Below are 26166 nucleotides of genomic sequence, written 5' to 3' on the forward strand. Positions count from 1 at the left end.
GGTGAAACCAGATGGCTACACCAGGCTCCAGTCTGATTTGGCAGAGTTTCTACAGCTGGATGCCCTTCCTTGAATTTAGACATGTAGCAAGGTCTAAGCTGCTTTTCCAGATGAGCCATCTTTCCATATCACAAAAGACCACACTTTCCATTTCCATTGGTGTAAGGCTTACACCTGGCTAAGATCTTCCAATGGATGTAGTAATTAACACCTTTTTCTTTTAAGGACCATATATGACTAGATAATTTGGCTGTTTTTCTTTTATCCCAGTGCCTGAAGCTCAAGGTGTGATTGTTGAACTTGGCTTTAAAATTCCCTTCTGTGAAACCCACATATTTCTTTGATGAAGTTTTGTCCTTAGTGGTTGTAGAGTCTACAATGGCTTCATAAATGATGGTCTCGGACATGCAAGCTCCATTTAGCAGGCACAAATTTTTATCCCTGCATGAACAGCTGGTTTCATTTTTCTAGAAAGACCTTACTCTTCAGTGAGAATGCAGAGGGGGTCAAGACTACCGATACAGAGGGTACCTTCAATGTGAGCATGGAGTCATATGATGGAGGAGTCATATGCAATCTCATTGGACTATTCCTACTCAATACGTTGGGCAAGACTTTTCCTGATGTATATTTCACCATTTACAAAGATGATGCCCTAGCTTTAACCACAAATGCTAATAGACTAATAAAAGATTGGTTTAGGAAGGACATTATCCAAATGATGAAAACTTTCGGTCTTAGCATAACTACAGATACCAACCTGACAGTCGTCAATTTCCAAGGTGTATCCTTAGATTTAAATGCATATGTATGTACATGCACGCATACATGGATTCTACGAGTGCTTTTTACTTTTTCTCCTTCGGGTTTTTACATTTATTTAACGGTCATTCTAATAGCTCTTTTGTTTGTCTTAATAATGGTCATTTACATAGTAATTTCCCTTTGTTTAACAGTCATTTTCATAGCATTTGTGTTTGTCTTAATAACATACGAGATGCCGGAGCAGATTTCCACCCTGACATCTGAAACTTGAAGTTTTATTATGGCAACCGAATAATTGTCACATATTATATTACAGATATTATTTTGTTTTTTTCTTTTATATATTATATATATATATAATAATAAATGTCAAGTTTGAGTGTTTGTGAATTTGTTACTTTAACTCCTCCCAGACTATCCAACAGACCTTGAAGAAACTTGACACATGTATAGGGCTTATGCCTATGAGGTCACTTACACACTTGGAATTCTTAAAAAATTGATTTTTAATCTGCATTGATTTTTCAAAAATTGTAAAATTTTGGCATTTTTCACACCAGCCATCGTGACATCAATTTGATGAAAAATGTTTCATGGGTATAAACAGACAGCTTATTAATGGTAATCTATTTAGTATTTGCTAATTCAACATTTCAATGTGAATTGTTTTGATTTGCTAAAACTTATTTCAATTCGTTGTTTTAATTCCCCAGTGTTACAGGTTTTGATTAGGTAAGAGCATTTCATTTCTCAAGCGAAATTTAGGCATTTTGCGCACTAGCCATTGTGATATCAGTTCGACGAAATCTGCCCCAAAGCGTAACATTTTACGCACATGAACAAAAGTGACGATGACTATGCTCATTTTTTCATCAAATTGATCCTACACATTAATATAGATTTTAATTTCTTGAAAAATGCCGAAATTTGGCAAAAAATGTTTCATGGCTATCAACAGACATCTTATTAACGGTAATTTATTTAGTATTTGCTAATTCAGCATTTCAATGCGAATTGTTTTAATATGTTAAAGCTTATTATTTCAATTCACCGTTCTAATTCCCCACCATTTCTGGTTTTGATTAGGTAAGAGCATTTTATTTCTCAAGCAAAACGTAGGCATTTTGCACACTAGCTGTGGTGACATCAATTTGACAAAATCTTCCCCAAAGCGTAAAATTTCGCCATTTTACACACATGCACAAAAATGACGATGACACAGGTCGAGATTCTGCTCATTTTTTCATCAAATTGGTCCTACCCATTAATATAGATTTAAAATTTTTGAAAAATGTTGAAATTTGACGAAAAATGTTTCATGGCTATAAACAGACATCTTATTAATGATAATTTATTACCGGTACGTCAGCTAGTTATATATATTTATTATACATATATATATGTATTATATATTTATGTGTATATACATGTACTTCCAGTTTTGTTGTGGAATGATGTGCTTTTTGTGCTCCTGAAACAATGAAGAAAGATTCCCTAAATCGACGAAAAATCTACAAAAACTGACATAAAAAATGTACTTGTTATTTCATAATGGTCTACTATAATATATTGGTAAAAAAATTTACCAATAAAAGAAGGTAGCCTATAGAAAGAGAAAGGTAAAGGAAAGAAATAAGCAGAAATATAGAGTGACATGTGAATTAAAATAAAAGCTTAAAGGTTTGGAAATAGTGGAAGTGAAATATAAGAAGAAAATCAATGTTCAAATTATATATAATGGTAGATATCACATATATGAACTAAAGGTATGTTTCTGCCAATGTTTACATTGATAAGTATGCTCTATAAACGTATTTACAAGGGGATTCTTAGAAAACAGAATATAAAATAGTTCACTATTACAGAGTTGGCAGAATTCTTTGCCTTTATTGTATGGGAATGACATGGAGAGAATCAACCAATCTAAATTAAACTGTTAATTATGGTCTTTTAGATACCAAATTAATTTACTAAGTCCTGTGCTGTTACATTTATTCCTATCCCTAAATGTAGAGTAATGATTAGAAATTCTTTTAGATAACTGAGAAGAAGAACTACCTATATAAAAAAAGACATCGGTACCTGAAGTAATTTTACACTGGTATATAGAGTTTTTTTATCTAAGAATTACTAGACACAAACTTAATTCTGTTGGAATTGACTTCAGTGCCAGTTCCAACAACAGTGGTGGCAAGGCCGCCAACACCAACAGACACACTGCCGCCAACAGCCGACCATGGAGATACATTGGTTGTCCAGGAACTTGTTCAAACAACACCTCTCCAACCATAGATCCTCCTCAAGGATACTGGAAAGAAGATTTGTCACATCATTAGCCAGCCATGTATGGCAGCTGATAGATAACGGGATTCCATACACAATATCATGAAGAATCCTAGAAAATCCAGGTCCCTACATTAACGAGACCAATCGCTGTAAATTATGCAGAGTGGAATGGGCAAGGATCCTAATGAACTCCCTCTACCCAGGGAACATTCTAAACTCCAGAACGGAGGTCTTCAGACTGAGCTTACATTTCAGGAAATTCCTGCTAGCCTATTGGAACCCACAGGATGACAGGGTTACCAGTGATCACTAGCCAAAGAGATACAATCCCCTTTGGTGACATTGGTGATCAATAACCAAGGGGAGACAATCCCTTTTGTTGACATTGAGTAAAGGGGCCCTTTCCTCCTCTATATTCTAGGGAAGCCACTTGCTAGAGAGGCCTTTAGCCAACAGGTTTAGGGATTTGCTGATATGCCATGAAACTGAGCCCTTTATGGATATGAAACTTAAGGTAATCCCATCAACTGGCCTTATCTAACTTTAATATATACTGCACTATAACTTGTGTGCTTCTTTTTTCAGATTTATGCTTACGGGCTGGCAGGATCGTTAGCACACCGGGTGAAATGCTTAGTGGTATTTCGTCTGCTGCTATGTTCTGAGTTCAAATTCCGCCGAGGTCAACTTTGCCATTCATTCTTTTGGGGTCAATAAATTAGCATCGGTGAAACACTGGGGTCGATGTAACTGACTATTCCCCTCCCCCAAATTTCAGGCCTTGTGCCTATAGTAGAAAGGATATATATATATATATATATATATACATACACACACACACATATATATAAGGGAAGATGATCTGCAAATATGTACAAAGGTCCAAAACATAATATAGCTAACAAGTCAGGGTCACAATTGAAGATTAGTATGAAAATGTTAAGGAGTTTATTTTTTGTACACAAATTGTTGATGAAAGTAATTCATAAATTCTACTTCTTATTTTATGATTTCACTTGCCAATAATTTCCATAAATACCTATTTGACAACTGGAAATGCTATCTGAATGATTGTTCCATCCTTTGGACACACAGACTGGATCAACGTTATGAGTTTAAAACTCTAATTAATAATATAACTGAAAATATCCAATTCACAATGAATATTGTCGAGAACAATGCCCTTTTTGGACATTTTAATCATATGAACATTGAAACTAACATCTACTTCAAACCAATAGACTCAAAACAATATCTGTTACTTTCTTTCTGCCATCCAAAGTATATGTAAATTCCTTTTCACTTGGTAAGAAGAATCTGTATCCAATCCCCAAGCCTGAGAGAAACAACTTCAAGAAAATATAAAATATATTACTGAAAAAACAATACCCAGTAACTTTAACCAATAATGGAACAGAATGTGCAAAAATGGTTGAATTACAAAAAGCAAGAAACTCTCTTTATACACCCAATACTTTACCTGTATTATCAACATGCAATCCAAAAAATATAGAAACATACATCATCTATCAGAATATCCCTTTTTTGATGAACGATCTAAAAATGAAAAAAGTACTCCAGACACATAAAACAATTAAAAGTAAAAAACAACCAAAATTTTTTAAAAACTACTTATTAGCTACTCTACCAAAAATAGAAACCCAATCGTCTAAAATTGTAACCATCCTATTGCAGAATCTGCTCATTGAGAGCTCAACATACAAATTAAAATCAGGACAGACATTTACCTTGAAAAGTTATTTCACTTGTGCATCAAGAAATTTGATCTATCTTATCAAATGCAGTGAGTGTGGTGAAGGTGACATAAGACAAATGGGATTAACTTTGGGACATAGAATGATAGTTCAATGGCAACAGATATGAGACCCTAGGACCAGATAAAAAAGCAATTGCTAAAAACGTAGATCATTGTTCAACGTACAAATATCCCAAATATCAAATTTTCCTTTTATATCAATGCACTGGGAATATCTTAGTCCAATTCTGATTAAATAAGGAACATATATAAAGAAATATAAACCAAAATAGAATACTTTATAACAATACAATAGAAGCAGAAAACAAAAAATCAAAAGTTGAGTAATGGGCTTCCACTGGGATTTGAAACCCTAATTTCAAACCATTGTGCAGTACCATCTTTTTGATACTATTTGTTAATGTCACCCAAGGATTTACCAATTGGATTAAGTTTTTGGTCAAAACTGGAAAGTGAGAAAAATAAAATGAAAAATAAAAGTGAAGCTATTAAACATTCTAGAAGGCTACTGCCAACTAGAAGGCTACTGCCAGACAAAACCAAGTGACCAGGAAGAAAACAAGTGATACCTTTTAGTAAGTAGCTTATTAGACCTTAACCTGTATCTTAAAACCTGTAAGTACAAAGCAATATTGGCTTGAAAATTATTTCAAGTTCCACATTCAAATAAGTAATGCAAATGATGAACATTCTCCTTAAAACGACATGACAGAGCTTGTAGGAAAAAAATTTTTTCTTTATACTTTATAATCTTCATCATATCTGCTAACATAATTTATTGATTTTATATTTCTATCATGTATCTTTACTATGAAATTTATCAAACATTGGAACTTTCATAATTTCTTATTGCTGTAAAACTTATTCTTTTCTACTCTAGGCACAAGTCCTGAAATTTTGGGGGAGGGGGCTGGTCGATTAGATTAATCCCAGTATGAAACTGGTATTTAAATTATCAACCCCAAAAGGATGAAAGGCAAAGTTGACCGTGGCAGAATTTGAACTCAGAACGTAAAGACAGGCAAAATACTGCTAAGCATTTCACCCGGCATGCTAACGTTTCTTCCAGTTCGCCACCTTAATAATAACTTATTTCCACCATGAAACTTATTGAACAGTTGATTTTTGAGCATGTTTCATCACTATGAGACTTTTTCCTGTGCATTCTTTCTTTTACATTTTCATCTTATATGTGTTTCCTGTTTATCATGGAAAAGCAACAAATTCGTCAAAAGCTGTATGGTATTTTGATAAATTTCTTTCATCTTTTTCTTGTTTCATGATTGCAGGTGTGCTGGGGCACCTCCTTGAAGGGTTCGGTCAAACAAATCGACTACAATACTCAATTTTATTTTCTAAACCTGGTACTTATTCTATAGGTTCCTCTTGGCCATAAACAAACCAACATCATTTGTCAAGCAATGTTGGGAGACAAATAAACACACACATACACGATGGGCTTCTTTCAATTTCTGTCCACTAAATACACCCACTCACAAGACTTTGGTGGGCCTGGGACTGTAGTAGAAGACACTTGCCCAAGGTGCTGCACAGTAGGACTGAACATGGTTAGAAATCAAACTTTTTAATCAAACAGCCATGAAAAAACTACAATTCATTTTAATACATAGATGCATTTTCAACTACAAAACCAATTTTCCCATACTCTACTTCTGTGGAAGTAAACCTCTTTCACACATTTATATGTGAGTGTGAGTGTGTGTAATTTAAACAAAAAGGAGCTAAGAGAAATAACTCTGAGTGGCCAATGGCATGTATTTGAATAACATAGACAAATACAGGTATATTAAACACTATACAATGTAAAATCTTGATTTAATAAAGTTATTTCTACCGTTAGAGAATGTGTCATTATTACCAAGTGGCAACTAAGGCCAGCTCCACATGAGAAGACAGATAATCTCAAGAATCAAGAATTTTCCCATTAATGAAAAGACCAAGCTTATTGTCCAGAGATAAAAGGACAGTTGTGAACATGTGTTTCTGGCTCAATTACTAATCATCAGCCTGACAATTACCCAGCCTTGTCTCTAGTAGCCAAGGGACTTTAATGAGTTCAGAGAAATAAATCAGAGTGGTTGGTGGCATGTTTTTGAATAACAAACAATTGCAGGTGTGTCAAATACCGTAAACTTGTACTTTTCCTTAATGGCATGTTAACTTTGAAGAATTACTGATTCCTGAGATTATCTCATCTGGAGCAGGTTTTGACATAGTCTAAAGCCACAGTTAATCTTTGTAAATCAGGAATTTACATATTAATGTACAAACACACACACATACACACACACACACACTCACATCAGTAACTGTAGGTAGAACTTAATTTTGCTTCTAAATGAAAAGGAATTTATTAAATTAATCATCTGAGAATTCATTAGAGTTGGTTTCAAATGTCACTTGGTCAGTATACCAATCCCCTGTAAATAAACACAGAGTGTTTGGACTAAATTTGACAGTTTGCATAAAAAGAAAATACAATATCTCATCCAAAAAGAAAAGTATTCTAAAAATATCAAAAATATCAACTAGATTATGGTTGGGAGATTACAGTTTGCTCAAAGTAATCACCCTCAGATGGGAAAGTAGCTGCCTCTAAACAGCTCCACAACTTGGTGTGTGCATTCCTCACTGTATCCCCAGGAAGATCTTTGAACACCTCCTTGACTTTGGCCACCAGCTTGGCCTTGCTGTTGCAGGTAGATTGGTTGGTGTTTTTCTCAGTCGCACTTCACACATAGTAATCCATGGGTAAAAGAGAAATAAATGTTATTCTAAATTCTTTAAAACTATATATAAAATAAATTTATATAACATAAACTGCTGCTTTGCCTTAAATATTTTAAACTGTTTTTATAAATAATTTTGTTCAAAAGATTTCAGTTAGTCAAGAATGTCATTGCTTTGTTCTCAATCTTCCTACCTGTAGTATGAGGAAGCTGCAATGTGCAGAACAAAATATGGTTCACCTACCTCTCAGTGTTGACTGTCCAGTTGTGTTAAAATCAAGTTGTGCCCTACCTGTCTCACCTATCGTTAGTAGCTACTGCTAAAGCCTTGTCTCACCCACATGTCCACATGTGTCCATTCACAACGAGTGCCTAAAGGCCAAAGAGGACCACACTGGTCCTACATCCCTCACTTTGTCACTCCCTCTTCCTCTTCAGTGGGGCCCCTTGGCTGTTGACATCACTATCCTTTCCTTTTGGTTCACCTCACCCCCCTCCCATCTCAAAGATCACCTCCTTCACTCTATGTCAAAACCTGCCATCCACTCGCTGTGATCTCCACAGGGATGGAGCTCTGCTCCCTTCCTCTCCTTAAATCTTCATTGTTCGACAAAATGACAATTCTGTGACCATCCAAAATGTGACACAGCATTCCATCCACAGAAACATTATTTTTGGAATTAACAGCCGTCACTGTTCCTCTGTTCCACTGAGATGTGCAGTGTACCTTTGGGGGCTTGACTCAGACTTCATCTCCTAACTGCATGAACACAGGCCCTCTCTCTTCCACAAGGCATTCTGATGTTGTACTCAGGTGCTGCCATTCATACCTGAATATCACTGTGTGGCACAGACTCTTCAACCTGTCCTGATCAAGCTGACATATTGTATTGGAATACTGCTTCCAGTGGTGAGATGAGTTCCCTCTCTGCCATGGTGTCTTTCCACAATCCCATTTCCATTCCGCCTGCATGCTGCTTGGAAGGAGTGGTGTACATTCCACTTATTAAGCATCTCCTTCAGCATCTCCAAATGAAATGTGGCGCCATTGTCCATCAGCGATTCATCCACAGGGCCCTCCTCCAGGAATATCTCATTCAGGATATGTGAAACCTCACCTGCAGTGCCCATCTTCATTTTCCTCTATATGGCCATCCGACCAGGTCCACAGTCAACCATCAAGAGATATGTCCCCTGTCGATAGTGTGGGAAACTAGTAGGTCAATATGCAATTGCAGGGTGGCTTTAAGCAGCATGCAGCTATGTCAAGAGATGAGCTGATAGGGCAAGCTGGGGAGACGGAGTGGAAGAGAGGACAGTGGCAATGATGCAGGAGAAACTAGTTTCCCTCCAACAATCGTCTCCAGTTGTGCTCTACTGAGATGTTTCTTGGCTCATGCACACCCATAGCAAGGTTGATGGATTAGCTCCCAACCACCTTCTGAATGCTCTGCCTAGTAATGTTGGAGTCAACCAACCCTCCTGGCAAGATACAGGGTACTATCCATGTCCATGTGATGCATGGCATGCAGTCTCCTTAGTTTTGAGTCACCTAGCTGACACACTGCAGCTATCCCCCACTCTAAATCTTCCAGCATCACCAACCAAGCCATTTTCACCCTAGTTAGAATGTCTGCCTTATTCCTTTCTGAGGGCACAAAGATCATGCTCAGCTTCAAACCAAATTTGGCAGCAAGCTCTCCCAGAACCTCTAGATGGTACTTTACTAACATCTCTGCAGCCCCTTTGGTTAAAATCCTCTTTTCAGTAGTGATCACTGATCCTACCCATCCAAGCACAGTAGCTGAATCAGTTTGAATTTCAATAGAGTGCAGCCCCCATCTCAGGGCCTGATTCATCCCCTTCAGCACTGCATCCAACTCAGCCAAGTTGATGTGGTTGTAATCATCTGCTTTTCAGAGTCAGGCTGTGTTCTCTACTTCAACACCTCTGATTTCCAGGACAACCCCTATCGCTATGCTGCTAGCATCACACGATATGGTCCTGTTCTCCAATTTGGGCATATACCAGCTTCCTCTTACTGGGCCTTCTACTCTTACACACTCTCTAGGATCTCCTGCATCACTGCCACTGTCCTCTCTCTCACTCCATCTCCCCAGCTTGCCCCATCAACTCATCTCTTGACGTAGCTGCATACTGTTTAGAGCCACCCTGTGATTGGATATTGACCTACTAGTTTCCCCCACATCAAGAATAGTTCTTGTCTGCTGATGCTGGTATCCAGTTCTGGAATCTTATTTCCTCTCTAAAATACCAACACACCCGTTTTGTTTCTTTGAAGCTTGGGCCCCAGGGCAGCTCCTCCAATCATTAGCTCTGGTGGTTTCACAGTCAGCTCAAACTTCTTTAGGTGACTTATGACCTGTGTGGCAGACACTACAATCTTGCCTACCAAGAGGTCTTCTATATAGGACATTTTTTTTATCTTGTTCATCTTTCCCAGGATAGATTTGAGCACTGTTGCTGTGATCTTTGGTGCAGAATTCAGCCCCAAACCCAGCCTGGTATAAACAGTATGTCTGGTCCTTGTATCGCACCAGCTGATCCTGCCAGTTTCTCACTTACATGAGGCTCTAGATATGCTGACTTCAAGCCAACAATCATTTCCGCCCTTGTCATCTGTCTCCATTCTTGTAATGTCTCTCTGCAAACGTCAGTCACCTCATCACCCATGTGGCACGATACATGGCCATTCATCTCTTGAAAGTCCAGTACCAGCCTGACTTTGCCCATTGTTGGCTGCACCACTGCCATTAGTGGAAGTACTCTGCTCTTCACTTCTTCCTTCCATGAGATAAGGATACCCTCCTTGATTCATCTCTCTAACTCTCCTTCAAACTCACTCCTGGTATCTCCTTTCAAGGTATGCTGATAGCAGCTCAGCCTGTTCTTCAGCATTGGGGGCTCCCCTTTCCAGCACCAGTCTACTATCCATCGCTGACCATTGAACACAACCTGAAAATCATTATCCTCAATGGTGTAAGCAGTACAATCTCTACTTTACCCCCTCTCATGTTGCAGACTCACAGCATATGATGTCCCTGCACCACCAAATGAAACCATGTCTTCACTGACACTGACAAGGTGGTTGATCACATCCATACCCAACACCACATCAATTCCATCTACGACATGATCAATCACATTTGCCTGCAGCTTTAGTGTTGTGCTCCACACTGCTATCTCCACTTTGCTGTTACCCTTACATCCAATTTCACAGCCATTGACCACCCAAACATTACTCATCCCCTTCTATTTTCTTGTTACCGTTGTGGTCACAATAGATGTTGTACAACCTGTATCTACGAGGGCTCTGAACACCTTTCCAATGACCAGACTTCAATTATGGGCAGTAACTGCACGAGAGCCTCTACTTGCTTGCAGGGAAAATTTGAGAGGCAGAAACTCCCCCATGGCCTTTTCCCAGCTGCAGTTTCAAGTGATATGCCCTGTCTGCCTGCACTGGAAGCAAACATGTTTGGGCTTTGTCTCTGCACAGTACCTTGCCATGTTCATTCTCTGGTACTTAAAACACTGGCCCATAAACAGTCACTGCCACTCCATGGCAGTTTTTCTCTCCTCATTCTTTACTGATCATCGTGTAATGTCATGGGCTTCTGAAGCTGCCATTGCCACTGCATTCTGCCTGGTGGTTTGTGTTGACACGTGGGCTTGAGCAATGAGCTTGCTCATCACCATTTTCTCACTGCCTGGCAGTTGTTTCAGTCACACCAATATATCATCAGAAAAGCCACTTATGAATGCCACCTTTTCTAGTCCCTCTCCAGTAAAACCAGATAGCATGGCCTGTCTCCGAACTTCCACTGCATTTACATCTACCTGTTCCCCTGTTCACCTGGCCGATCTCAGCTTGGCGAATACAGCGTATGATCTTTCGTAAAGGCCTCCTTTAAGTGCTGCTTGATCTTCACTGCATCCGATTGGTCTGTTTCATCCATCTCGAGGTACAGAGCCAACGTATTTCCCTTCGAAGCCATGAGACCTGCTACATCGTCAATGCCTTGCAACCTAGCCACCACCTTCATCTTACGGATTCGGGCAATCAAATCTCCTTTGTCATGAAAAGGTCTGATAGCTTTGCTGCTGATCATTATTTTTGCTGCCATCTTGTAGAAGGGGACAATAACAACAGAAAAATATATGTATATACGAGAGCTGAAATACCTTGTAGTATGAGGGAACTACAATGTTTCACCTACCTCTCAGTGTTGGCTGTCTAGCTGTGTTAAATCCAAGACATGCCCTACCCATCTTACCTATTGCTAGTAGCTACTGTTTCACCCATGTGTCCATATGCATCTGTTCACCAAGACTGCCTCAAGGCCAAATAGGACCACACTGGTCCTATTTCCCTCACTTCTTTGCTCCCACTTCCTCTTCTGGTAGGGCCTCTCAGCTGTTGACATCATTGCCCTTTCCACACTACCAATTAGTCACACTTTTGCTAGCTATGGTAGCAATCATTATGAAGGTCGATTAAAACATTTGTACTTTGTAAAATTTAAGAAAGTTTGCTTTGCTGTAACTTTCTCTTTTAGTCAATCCATATTTTGACAGCATTTATTCCTAACATAGAGAATTTCTGATATAATAATATGCCACTCATTTATTTTCAATGCTTTTTTCCTACTAGAAATTATTCTAAAATATTTACATAGGATATTTTTATTTTATCTATCATATATGATTTTTTTATTTTATCTATCTTATATGATGCATTTGAGATCAATAATTGGTTAAAGCCAATCATGGATTCACCACAGTAAGGGTTTCTAACAATTGATCACTCATTTACCACAGAGAGAATGACAAAGGAATGTCAGTGACACACATATGAAATATATATGAAAGTAATTATGCTGATACAGATGGGAAGACCAAGGTTGAAAAGCTTAGTTTAACATCAATTGTTTGTTATAATTTATTAGCTGCTTGTTTACCATTGGTTGTAACTAGCTGGGACTGACCAAGCAAAACTAATAAACTATTGTGTCTGTGTACAAATAATCTCACATTAAAAACTCCTCACACATTGACGTCCATTTAAAGTATAGCTGTTGTCTATTTGAATCAATAAAAAATATTGTGACCTTCAGTCAGCAAGACGACAATATGATACTAAATGAAATAAATAAATTGTAAATGAAAGTCTAGGTGATCAGACAGATAAAAATCAATACATCTCATGATTTATTACCCGATATGGCAATATATAAACATTAATTCTTTTGTCCACATGCTGTCATAAAGAACATGAGCAAACCATTACAATATCAATGAAAATAATGAAGATGTACATCCCAATTATTCCAAATGGTCTTGTGGGTTATATTAATCAGTCATTAATGATTAAAAAGGCTGCATCTTTTCTTAGTCCAGAGGTGCTCAAATGTTTTGGGCCACCACCCAACTCATGGCCACATAATACTCTCAGTGACCCCACCCCTATTTTTATGTATAAATATTTTATATTTTACTAATTTATATATATATATATTACTAGCAGAGAAACCCGGCGTTGCTCGGGATTAAAATGGCATAGTTTGTATATAATATATTACAGTTATGTTGAAACAGGTGATATGGGAAAGTGTAGCATTGACAACAAAACATTTGTGGAGTAAATGATGGGCTAATTCGACCAAGTAACATGCTATGCGTCTGTTTGGAGTATTTCAGGCCCTAACCTGTGGGGGCTATGTGATTTTTGAATGCACCGAGAAGCTGTCAGTGGATATACTCTCTTTTTCAGCAGTCAGCGCTGTGCCTAACACAATCCATCATCTGAAATGTTGACACCTCCTTTGGGTTTGTTGTCCTACATCATTCATAAAGTAAATTTGGAGGAACTGTGGTTGTTCATTTGCAGGTACCAGGGAACCAATGGGGTAATAGTCTTGCCCTTGAACTTTGACATTGGCGTAAATTCATGTTTATCTACCTTCTTAGATGCATTAAACGATGTCATTTGCAGAGTTGTATTGTCTGATATTGTTCAGAAAATCCTTTGACTGGATGGAAATGCTTTCTAGAAGATCCATAAGAAGTTGAGAAGGAGCTGGTAGTGCTGGTGATGTTACCTGACCACCTGAGCAGCAAATACCATTTGTTTCATTTGAAAATTTTAAAGCTCTACAGAAAAGACAATCTGTATTTAGCACAAATTTTATTTCAAGAGAGCAGAAATTGAAAGAAGATAAGCGAAAAGAACAGAGAAAGAAAGTGAAAGATGTATGTATGTTTATCTGAAATGGACGTGCGTGTGTGTGTGTATGTGTGCGTGCATGCGTGCTTGCACGTGTGTATATGAGAGAGAAAGAGATATAGAGTGAGTGAGTGAAGGTGTGTGTTGTGATGATTGATGCCTTTTAAGGTACACACACATATAGAAAATGTGATGTCATCGTATAAAATTTTTACAATAGCTGATTTATGGAAAAGATTATTTGAAATGCAAATATGTGAATGGAAATTAAGTTTAATTTGTAGCCAAAATAGTACTGAATCTTTTGATACCCATACGTCAAAATCTGTAACTTGGTTTTGGAAAGCATGCGGAATATATTATAGGACAGTATGTCACATAACAATACAGACATAAGACCTGGTAGAAATAGCAGTCAAATCTCTCTCAAAACACCCTACTGTCTTAATCCGACAATTCTGCCTATTATGTAGTTTGAATGAGAAACTGTAACTAAAGATAATAACTGCAGAGAGAGAGGAAAGAGGAGAGACAGCATAGTGACGGTTTTGGCTGACTGTCATCCTGTACTCCCATTGTTGCTAGCGAAATGGTATGTGCCGGCTGTCTAAGCAACTAGTTGTTTTAATGGAGGAACAAACAGGAAATTAAAGATTACAAAAATAGTGAGTCTTACTTTGAAACTAATGATTTTGAAAATCTTTTTAGATTACAGAACGCCCCACTCTCTCATGTATCCATGTTTAAAATTTCAGTGCAATCGGATGAACAATACTCAAGTTATAAGCGCACAAACAGACAGACAGACAGAACAGATTTTATATATTAAAATGAATCTTTTGATATTTAATATAATATTATACAATTTGTTTACGATACTATAATAATATAATAAATTCATAGTGTCCCCCAATTCACTGCCTTTCTCTCAACGCTTCCTTTTTCTCCACCTCCCCCTTAGGCATCAGCACCCACCTGGACTGTCTCAACGTCCACCGGGGAGGGGGGGGGTTTAGAGATTTTTCTTTTCCTTTTTTTTTTTTTGAAGGATACTCTTCCATTTAATTGTTTAAATAATTAACTAGTTATCTAGGTGGAAATAAATAATTAAAAACACAGTATGGTACATTGCTATTTTATTCCTTCCAGTCTATAGTATGGTACACTGCCACTCTTCTAAATCTTACTATATCTTTTCTGTGAAACTAACATGCTCAAATCAAACCACACTCATCCATTCCATCTCTTTTACTGCAATGACCACATGACCATAAAATTATCACAGCCAACCAGTCTCCTCGTATCAGCATAAGACTTATTTAGTCAAAACTTAGAAGCATATAAAACATGGAAGATGGAATAAACATGATAGAGTAAATTGTCAAATTGTAAAGTGGAAATGATATTTGAAGGAAGTGGAAGGAACAAAACTGAGAGAGATACATTCCTTGCATTAAAATATTCTGATCACATTCCAATTACAATCACTTTTCAATAAAATAGATAGAGAGGTAAAAGAAATAAGGCTAAACCACAGTCATTAATTAACATGGAAGTGATCTGTGCCAATGGAAGGACCTATCTGTAATAAACTAGGAAAGTGGTGTTGGTCTGTGAGAATAACACTTCAAAAGTAGTATACATTGATTTGCTGTGGATATGAGGGAAAATCTATTACTCTAAATAGTACCTCCTTTGCCAGAGAAAAATGATTTATGACAGATTGGAGGAGGAGGAGAAGAGAAGGAAATATTAAGAAATAAAGGAAAGGGAGGTTACAAGTGAACAGTGATCAAAGAAAGGAGGTAATAAATGAGAAAAAATGCAAATTTGTGAAAATGGAGGAATGGAGGGAGTGAAGATCAGAAGAAAGGAAAACAAGTAGATGATTAATAAAAATAGTGCAAGGAGGAGGACAGATTTGAAGTGTGATCTTATGTAGTGTCATGAGTGCAATAAAGGCTGTACTTCATGTTGATATTAGTGTGATTATTTTTAAGTTTTAGGAAAACATACACATGCATAGTCTCTTTTGATATGCTGAACATTTTACATCCAGTTTCTTTGAGGTATGTTAGTCCATCTGTTTTGGGGTTGTAGAGGAGGTTGTCAAAAAGAGAGTGCTTCCTGAAGAACTCACTACTGACAGGTAGGATGTTGCTCAGCATTCAGCGCTAGATTAATGTATTTTCACTGCTGTTGTTTAGCAGGTGCTGTCTAAGAGAAACTATATGACATTCAAAGACTGCATGCACTGATCACAAGCCTTTACCGCTTTCATCTCTTCTTAAGTAGGACAGAATCAACAGCTTTCTTGTAGTCTAACCACATTGAAACCAGATTCCTCCTATGCTCCCACACATCATCATCATCATCATTGTTTAACGTTCACTTTCCATGCTAGCATGGGTTGGACGATTTGACTGAGGATTGGTGAAACAGATGGCTACACCTGGCTCCAATCTGATTTGGCAGAGTTTCTACAGCTAAATGCCCTTCCTAACGCCAACCACTCCAAGAGTGGAGTGGGTGCTTTTATGTGCCACCGGCACGAAGGTCAGTCAGGAGGTACTGGCAACGGCCACGCTCGAAATGGTGTATCTTACATGCCACCTGCACAGGAGCCAGTCCAGCGGTACTGGCAACGAACTCACTCGAATGTCTTTTCACGTGCCAGGAAGGCGACGTTGGTAACGATCACGCTCAAATGGTGCTATTTACGTGCCACCTGCACAGAAGCCAGACAGCTGGTACTCTGGCAATGATCACGCTCAGACGGTACTCTTAGTGATCTACTGGTACCATCACGATTTTGCTTTCGCTTGCTCCAACAGGTCTTCGCAAGCCGAGTTTAGTGTTCAATGAAGATTCATTGGCATGGGTGCCAGTCTACAAATTTAGTTCGATTTCACTTGCCTCAACAGGTCTCTGCAAGCGAAGTTTAGTGTCCAAAGAAGGAATGTTACGCGTAAGTGGGCTGGCTACATCCCTGGCAGAGGTTTTGGATTTTGGTCTCACTTGGCTTGCCGGGTCTTCTCACGCACAGCATATTTCCAAAGGTCTCGGTCAGAAGTCATTGCCTCGGTGAGGCCTAAAGTTCGGAGGTCGAGTTTCACCACCTCATCCCAGGTCTTCCTGGGCCTGCCTCTTCCACGGGTTCGCTCAACCGATAGGGTGTGGCAGTTTTTCACACAGCTATCCTCATCCACTCTCACCACATGTCCATACCAACGCAATCGTCTCTCTTGCATACCACAACTGATGCTTCTTAGGTTCAACTTTTCTCTCAAGATACTTACACTCTGTCGAGTATGCACACTGACATTACTCATCCATCGGAGCATACTGGCTTCATTCCTTGCGAGCTTACGCATGTACTCAGCAGTCACGGCCCATGTTTAACTGCCATGTAGCATGGCTGTTTGTACACATGCATCATACAGTCTGCCTTTTACTCTGAGTGAGAGGCCCTTTGTCGCCAGCAGAGGTAAGAGCTCTCTGAACTTTGCCCAGGCTATTCTTATTCTAGCAGCTACACTTTCAGCACACCCTCCCCCACTACTAACTTGGTCACCCAGATATCGGAAGCTATCAACTACATCCAGTTTTTCTCCCTGGAGTGTGACAGAAGTTGTTTTCTGCACATTTTCAGTGTTTATTGCACCTGAACATCTGCCACATACAAAAACTAACTTCTTAGTTAACTTGTCTTTGATATTGCTGCACCTTTTATGTGTCCATTGCTTGAACTGGGTACATCTTATAGAGTTTCTACCTACACCTTTTCTACAGATCGAGCAGGGCCATCTACTTGAAGGGGTTTGTGTTTTGTCTACTTTGCTACTTATTAGGAGTTTGGTTTTAGCTAGGTTGGCTCTAAGGCCCTTTGATTCTAGTTCCTGCTTCCACACCTGAAACCTCTCCTCTAGTTCTGATAGTGACTCAGCAATTAGTGCAAGGTCGTCAGCATAGAGGAGCTCCCAGGGGCATCTTGTCTTGAATTCCTCTGTTATCGCCTGGAGGACTATGATAAATAGGAGGGGGCTGAGGACAGAACCTTGGTGGACCCCTACCTCTACCCGGAATTCTTCACTGTACTCATTGCCAACCCTCACCTTACTGACAGTGTCTCTGTACATGGCTTGCACAGCTCTCACTAACCATTCTTCTATCCCTAGTTTCCTCATTGACCACCAGATAAGGGATCGGGGGATCCTGTCAAAGGCTTTCTCCATGTCAACGAAAGCCAGGTACAGAGGTTTATCTTTGGCTAGGTATTTCTCCTGCAGCTGTCTTACCAGAAATATAGCATCAGTGCTGCTTTTCCCTGGCACGAACCCAAACTGCATCTCATCTAAACTGACTCGCTCCCTAATTAGTTGGGCTATGACCCTTACCTGATCTAACAACTTGATACCTCTGTAATTATTTGTATCTAAAGCGTCACCTTTACCTTTGTAGCAGTTGACTATGGTGCTACTACACCAGTCATTGGGTATGACTCATTTGTGTATCACTTGGTAAACAATACGGGTGACTAGGCTATAGCCGACACTGCCAGATATTTTGAGCATCTCTGCAGTGATTCCTGATAGGCTGGGGGCTTTCCCAGTCTTCATACTCTTAATTGCTTTATCTACCATGGTACTGTCAATTCGGATAGCTGGTCCCTCTGTTGGGTTGACATTCAGCAGACTCTCTTTCTCCCATTTATTCTCTTTATTGAGCAATATTTCGCAGTGGCGTCTCCAAACCTCTTTCTTTGCATCCTCGTTTAGTGCAAGTGTACCATCATCCATGCGAACACATTTCTCTCCCACAACATCACGATTCTCTCTGACACACTGTCTTGCAACATGAAATACTTCAAGTCTTTGGTCCTAACGGCGCAGAACATTGGCAAACTTTTTCTTATATGCTTCCCCTCTGGCTAAATAAACCTGTCTCCTAGCTTCTTTTCTAGCAGTCTGATACAATTCCTTGCTACCTCTGTTCTTCCAAGCATGTTTCTTTTGTCTAATAGCCCTGTCAATCACATTGTTCCACCACCATCTTACTTTGGGTCAAGAGGGGACTTTACACCAGCCACAGATCTCGTTGGTGGCTCTCAGCAGGTTGTCCCGTAGAAACCTCCAGTTGTCTTCCACATTTTATGATGCTATATCCCCTCCTATTTCGTTAAATGCTTCAAGTAGTATGTCTCTAAACCTTTGTCCATTTGCAGGATCTTTAAGCTTCCAAACCCTTCTCCTCCAAGCCGGTCTACTTCTGCGCATCCTTTTTGCCTTGATCCCAAAGTCGCTAACTATTAATCTGTGCTGAGGGGTACATTCTTCGACGGGGAAGGTTTTGGCATTTATAAGCCACCCTCTTTCCCTATTTCTGGCGAGGATGTAGTTGATTTGACTAGAGTGTCTGCTGGAACGGTAGGTGACTAAGTGACAAGCTGGTTTCCTGAAGTTGGTATTGCAAACTATAAGATCGTTTGCATCACAGAACTCCAGCAGTCTGGTTCCCTCCTCATTGCAGAAACCGAAGCCATAACCTCCATGAATGCCATGGAAGCCCCCTGCATGACGTCCAACATGACCATTGAAGTCACCAGCCATAAAGAGAAGGTTCCTGTCATTCGTCAATGAGGTAGTTTGCAGGAGGGTGTCGTAGAATTGGTCTTTCCCGTTTGAGTGTTTTATATGCCACCTTTTAATATAGGTGACAGATTTATTCCACCAATATTCCAACTTTATTTTCTTCTATACTATTCTGTTTATATTTTATATTTGGCAACAAAACACTCAGGTAAAAACTGACTACCACACAAATACATTTTTTGATACATACTGAAGTACTTTTGATATAAATTGAAGAGGTTTTGTATATTGACATTATGTTGTTATCATCATCACCACTATCACCACCACAACCACCATTTTACATCTGTTTTGAGACGCTTATTTAAGTTGAATGAATCTTCTCCAGTACAGTGTCTCGTCACTAGTTGCATTCTTTAGTGTGTGTGTGTTGGGGGGGAGGCATCAGTTTCCTGAGAACGATCTCCATCCCTTTATATAGTTGTGAATATACAAGGTGGTTGGGCAAAATTACACAGTTTACATAAACAGAAAAGAAAACACAATATCTCATCCCAAAATAAAAATATTTAAAAAACCCCAAAACATATCAATTTAGATATGTCCCTGGGAAGATCTTTGAACACCTCCTTGATCTTGGCCTTGCTGTTTCAGGCAGAGCAGTTGGTGTCATTCTCAACTGTGCCCTACATTTAGTAACCTATGGGATTACATACAACTGAGGGAATTAGTAGGCTGTCTAAATTGGGTGTAAGGCTCTGTTCAAAGATGCGGGGATAAACTCTGACATGCTCACACAGTCAGAATACCTACTATGTCCCTTCCTGCTTGCCACAGCTTTGTATTCTCTGTTGCAGCTGCCCATATCAGCCTTTACAGTATTCACAGAGCACTGAGTAGCAGTCATGATATTGCATTATGATACCCAGCACAAATCATCCTAATATAGGTAATTCTTTTACCTTGCTTAAAAAAGGGTAAGGGTTGGTGGCAGGTTGTAGTAAATATATATATTATTGAAATAGCTAAGGTACTCCATGAGGCAATGGCAACAGTAAACAACTCCATGGGACAATGACTTGACTAAAGTACTCCATGGGACAATGATATCACCTAAACTACTCTATGGAACAATGACATCCTAAAGCTACTCAATGGGACAAAGACATCCTGAATCTAATCCATGAGATAGTGACATCCTAAAACTACTCAATAGGAAATTGACATACCTAACCTATATAATGGAACAATGACAACCTGAAGCTAATCCATTGGACAATGATATCCCAAAACTACACCACAGAACAACTGACATCACTAAACTACTCCATAGGACAATAACATCCCAAAAGTACTTTATGGAACAATGTCATCTCTGAGCTACTCAATGAGATAAGGACATCCCAAAAGTACACTATAGCATAATGACATCACCAACCTACATTATGGGACAATATCCTTGAGCCACCACATGGAACAATGACATACTTCATCTACTTGATGGGACATTGGCATCTCAAAATGACTATATTGGACAACGACATTCATAAGCTACTCCATGAGATGATAACATCCCCAAACTACTCTATGGGACATTGACATCCAAAAACTACTGGGTCAATGACACCCCCAAACTATTTCATGGGACAATGACATCACTAAACTACTCCGTGGGCTAATGACATCACTAAGCCGCCCCATGTGACAATGACATTGCAAAATTACTCTACCTACTCCATGGGACAAAGACTTCCCTAAGCTATTCCATGGGACAGACATCCCAAAACTACTCTATGGGACAATGACTGCTAGGAGAAGTATTTTTTAATTACAACTGGCACAGGAAAAGTTGTGGGTTAAGAAGCTTGCTTCCCAACTATGTGTTTTCAGGTTCAGTCCCACTGCATAGCACCATGCACAGGTGTCTCCTACAATAGGTTAGGGTCAAACAAAGCCTTGTGAGCGAATTTGATAGACAAAAAGAAACCCATCATATGCATATGTGTGTGTATATGTATACTAGCCAATGAAAAATGCGGATGCATACTAACAATATTCTTAACAATTAAACCTGGAAAAGTAGAAGACAAGAACAAACTCATTAAACTTAGAGTTTAAACTATTGCTGCTAAAATTAAAATTAAAAAGTACCTCTTAGGTACTTTTTCATATTTTTTTTTAAATTCAATTAATTTCACTTTTCATTTTTTATTTTATTTTTTGTACTAAATGAATAAAAAAATTTAAAATTTTAATTTTAGCAGCAATATTTTAAGCTCTAATTTTAATGAGTCTTTTTCTTGTCTTCTACTTTTCCCGGTTTAATTGTTAAGAATATTGTTAGTATGCATCTGATTTTTCATTGGCTAGTCCAGTGTTTTTACAAGCATTGCAGTAACAATAAAATTTTAATTAAAAATATATAGAATTACCATTTTTTGCAGTCATTTTGAATTCAAAAATTTCCAAGAAAATTCAAACAAAATTTTGATTTTTTCATTTGAGTTTCTTATTTAGAAATCAAATAAAAATGAATGATAATCATTGCAACTTTGCCTTTTCTGGACATAGTATACATACTGTAATTTCGGTATTGTTCAGAGACAAAGTTACAAATGTACATATTTAAAGAATTTTAAAAATAATGAAAGAAAAACTGACTTTATTTTAAATAAATTGAATTAAATTAATATTGAATAGAATATAATTACAAGTAGCATTTGCCTTTTCTCAACAGCCTTACTACTGACTTCAGTACTGCTCATAGATACAAAGCCACAAATAATCATCTTCTATTTACTATAAAATTAATAAATAAATTATAAATAAAGTCATTTTTAGCATGCAAATAATTAACTCCATGTTTGAAAATTTAAAAATAGTGAAAATTGACTGTTAAAATATTTGAATTTTTATCATTTTCTGAACAGGCCTGCTAAATGATTCAGTAGTACTCACGGAGATAAAATCAAAAAAAAAATTTTAATATTTCATTAAAAATCTTGTTATTAAAATAATTTATTCAAAAATGGACTTTAAAAAGCTATACTACAAATAATTGAGCCAAAAAATTTCATTTTTTTATACAAAATAATTTAAACTAATGAAAAATAAATATTAGAACTCTTTGTATCAATTTGTGTTGTCTTTTATCTTTTGTTGTGTGTGTGCCTAAGAAATGGTTTAGTTCATACACAATTAGTGGGCATAACTACAGATTTCTTTCCCCCCACCCCACCTGATTTTGGATGATCATAACTTTCAGAAAAATGGTTATTTTTTAATGAAATTTTCTACAAATATGTATTATGCCATGTAGATTCCGAATATACAATTTTTTTTTTTTGGGGGGGGGGTAAGTGTTTTAGGAGGGGGGTGAGGAATTTTGGAAAATTCACCGGAGTCCACTTCAATTCGTCTTAACTTTCAAGAAAATGGATATTTTTTTTATGAAATTCTCTACAAATATACCTTGGACTATATAGATTCTGAGGACACAGCAATTTTGGGGGAAAACAATTGGGGGTTATTTCTGAGAACTGTTCCCCACTCGGGGGTGTTTCAGAACAAGTTGTCCATATTTGTTTCATTTTCTCCGTTTTGTACATTTGTGCATCTGTAGATTTCTACCATACACACACATACGTGTAATGAAAATAGTTCAAACGGGGAATTATTTCATTCAATATCACGTTTATTGTAGAGATTATATAACAAATTATACTTTACACTTCTCTATTTAACTGTGTGTATATTCCTTATCTTTGCTTCTGGTGTCTTCTGCCTTTCTATTAGAAACGTTTACTTGGGAATTTACTTTAAAAAATCATATGCAATGGATAAGTTGTCTTAATAACATATTTCTGTGTACCAGACCTTTAGCTGTTATTTTTAGCATAACGAGTTTTCTGGTAAGGGCTTCATTTGCCTTCATTGCCTGTTTGTTGCTTCAGTAGAAATCTATGGGTGCGTAAACGCACAAAGAGGACAAAAAGAAATAAATATGGACGACTTGTTCCGAAACACCCCCGAGTGGGGAACAGTTCTCAAAAATAACCCACAATTGTTTCCCCCACAAATTCCTATATCCTCACTATCTACATATTCCAAGGTATATCTGTAAAGGATTTCATTAAAAAATACCCATTTTCTTTGAAAGTTAAGACAAATTAAAGTGGACTCCAGTGAATTTTCCGAAATTCTCCACCCCACCCCTCCTAAAACACTTTTCCCACCAAATTTTATATATTCGGAATCTACATGATATAACACATATTCTTAGAAAATTTCATTAAAAAATATTCATTTTTCTGAAAGTTATGATCATCGAAATTCGGAGGAGCAGAAATCTGTAGTTATGCCTGAGTAGTGTCCCTTTAATATCACGCGAAAATTGATAAAAATTTGAGAATCAAAATTAGATTCATTTTTTTCATTTTATCTAGTTTCAGCTCATGAGCTGTGGCCATGCTGTTTTTTCTAATGGATAAAATTTTACGAAACCTTTGTTAATATATTCCCTTCACATTTCTCTTTCATATTAATACCAATGTAATAATTCTTGATCAAAATTAAAAGAATGGTGTGGATTCAAAGTGTTGATGTCAGGCATTACTACCCATCAGTCAAGCAGTTTGGTCTATATATTTTATCTTTTAACTTTTTGTTCTACTACACCAGATTTTAAATATTTTATGTAGCTTATCACTAGTCAAACATAATTCAATAAACTAAATTTGATTTCGATTAAAACTGAAATAGTGAGACTGCTTGGAAGAGGCCGACTGCGGCAAAAAAGCTCCGTTAAGAACATTATTCAACTACAGTAGCAGTTGAATGATAAATTGATAAATTCAGTATAATTTACAGTAAAAATTTGCAGTGTCATTTTAATTAAAATACTGATGGCCTCAGAAAAAATATAAAGATAAAATGAAATAGAGTAGATGAAATAAAATAAAATACAATAGAATAAAGCAGAGTAAATAAATAGGTTGAATAAAAACATCTGATAAAGTAAATATATAAAATTTAATTTAACTAGCATTTAATTTAAATTATAAGCTAAATGAAAAGTTGAAATACAATAAGGTTGCTACAGGAATTACATGTTATATGATGAGTTAAGAGAGAAGAATAAAATAAAATAAAATAAGACGAGGTAAACATACCAATTTAATTAAGGAAGCTTATGCCATATATTAATTATGTATTAGTAACAATAATGTGATAGAGAGCTATCTAGAGGTAGTTGTCTTACTGCATTTGAACTTGTGGTAAAATCTAAAAGTCTAAAAGAATCTATGAACACAAGAGGAGAATGCTTTGTGTTGTTTATTTAATAACTGTGCTGGGTTATGTAACAGTATTCATATAGATTCTTTTCAGCATAACCAACACAGAGCATTTTGGCCTTGATGTGAAGGACAGGAGTCAATGATGGAGTGAGTTATATTGTATGGTACATTTTTATTTCCTAAGGTAGTGTACGTGTTCATTGAGTAGCTTAGAGATGACATTGTCCCATAAAGTACTTTACTCTGTTTTTCATATCTAAATGAGTTTAAATGTGCTGAGTATCATTGCTTATGAGGTAGTATCAAAAGGTTCACAGACTAGTTATGCTTAATAAAAAATAACTTATTTAACATCATCTCCTTCAAAATAGTCACCTTGCGCACTTTTGGAATATAGCCTGCAAGTCATTTTCTATAAACAAGTTAAGGATCTTCAGCAATTCACTCTGGATCTCAACAACAATGTTAAAATGGCGACCTTTGAGCTGCATTTTCATCTTGGGGAAGAGATGGAGGTCAGCAGGTGCTAAATCTGGTGAATAGGGTGGGTGCAGAAGCAATACTATGTTGTTTTTGGCAAGAAACTCATGAGGAGAGCTCGATGACAGGGTGTATTGTCTTCATGAAGAATCCAATTCTTTGTGCTCCACAGATTGGTCACCTTCACCAAATATCCTCCCTCAAACACTTCAAAACATCGCAGCAGAACTCTTGGTTGATAGTCTGGCCCTGGGGGATGAAATTCTCAATGCACAATACCACATTTCCAGGCAGTGATACTCATGGTAGGTTTTCCAGATCACTGATGGGGTGAATTCTTGATGCACAATACCACATTTCCCAGGGTAATGTTTGTGGCAGGTCTTCCAGATCATTCATCATCTTCAAGTAATATTCTTTTGCTTTTAAAGCACCTGTACCACTCAAAACCTTGCATATGACCCATTGCTTCATCACCGTAAGTTTGTTGAGACATGCTCAATGCCATTTAGCAGACTTGCCAAGTTTAATGCAAAATTTCACGTTGGCTCTTTGTTCCTGTCCATAACAAAATTGCAGACTACAGCATATGCATGATCACAAAAACACAAATTTCAGGACTTTCTTAAGTAAACACAGCAATGTCATTTGGCACACTGCCTCAAGAAGGTTACTGCTAGCTCTCACTGTGCATGCAACCATATGCTGCCATCTGTTGGTGTGTTACAGAATTAGTCCAGGAACTTTTTTGATACCACATTGTAAAATTAACAGTAGCTCCCATATAAACCTTAGAGGAGTTTTGCTCTCTATTTAGGACCAAATATTTATATAATATCTTCTGCAGTAGGCTTGTAATTGATAATTATCCTGTATTTTGAAATTACAATTGGAACTATTTAGTTTAGGGATCTTTCTATTAAGTGTATTCGTGTAACTAGAATACATATGATGGGTTAGGTCCATTTGATTT

At 37.6% G+C, this 26166-nt stretch overlaps 1 protein-coding gene across 1 annotated transcript in view; it reads right to left on the bottom strand.

Annotated features, from left to right (window-relative positions):
* LOC106872643 (UDP-glucose 6-dehydrogenase) overlaps positions 1–26166 on the bottom strand; it is a 111350-nt gene that overhangs the window by 78124 nt on the left and 7060 nt on the right. The window lies entirely within an intron of this gene.

The sequence above is a fragment of the Octopus bimaculoides genome, chromosome 7 (genome assembly GCF_046866305.1).
Source record: "Octopus bimaculoides isolate indiv1 chromosome 7, ASM4686630v1, whole genome shotgun sequence".
NCBI classification, from domain to species: Eukaryota; Metazoa; Mollusca; class Cephalopoda; order Octopoda; family Octopodidae; genus Octopus; species Octopus bimaculoides.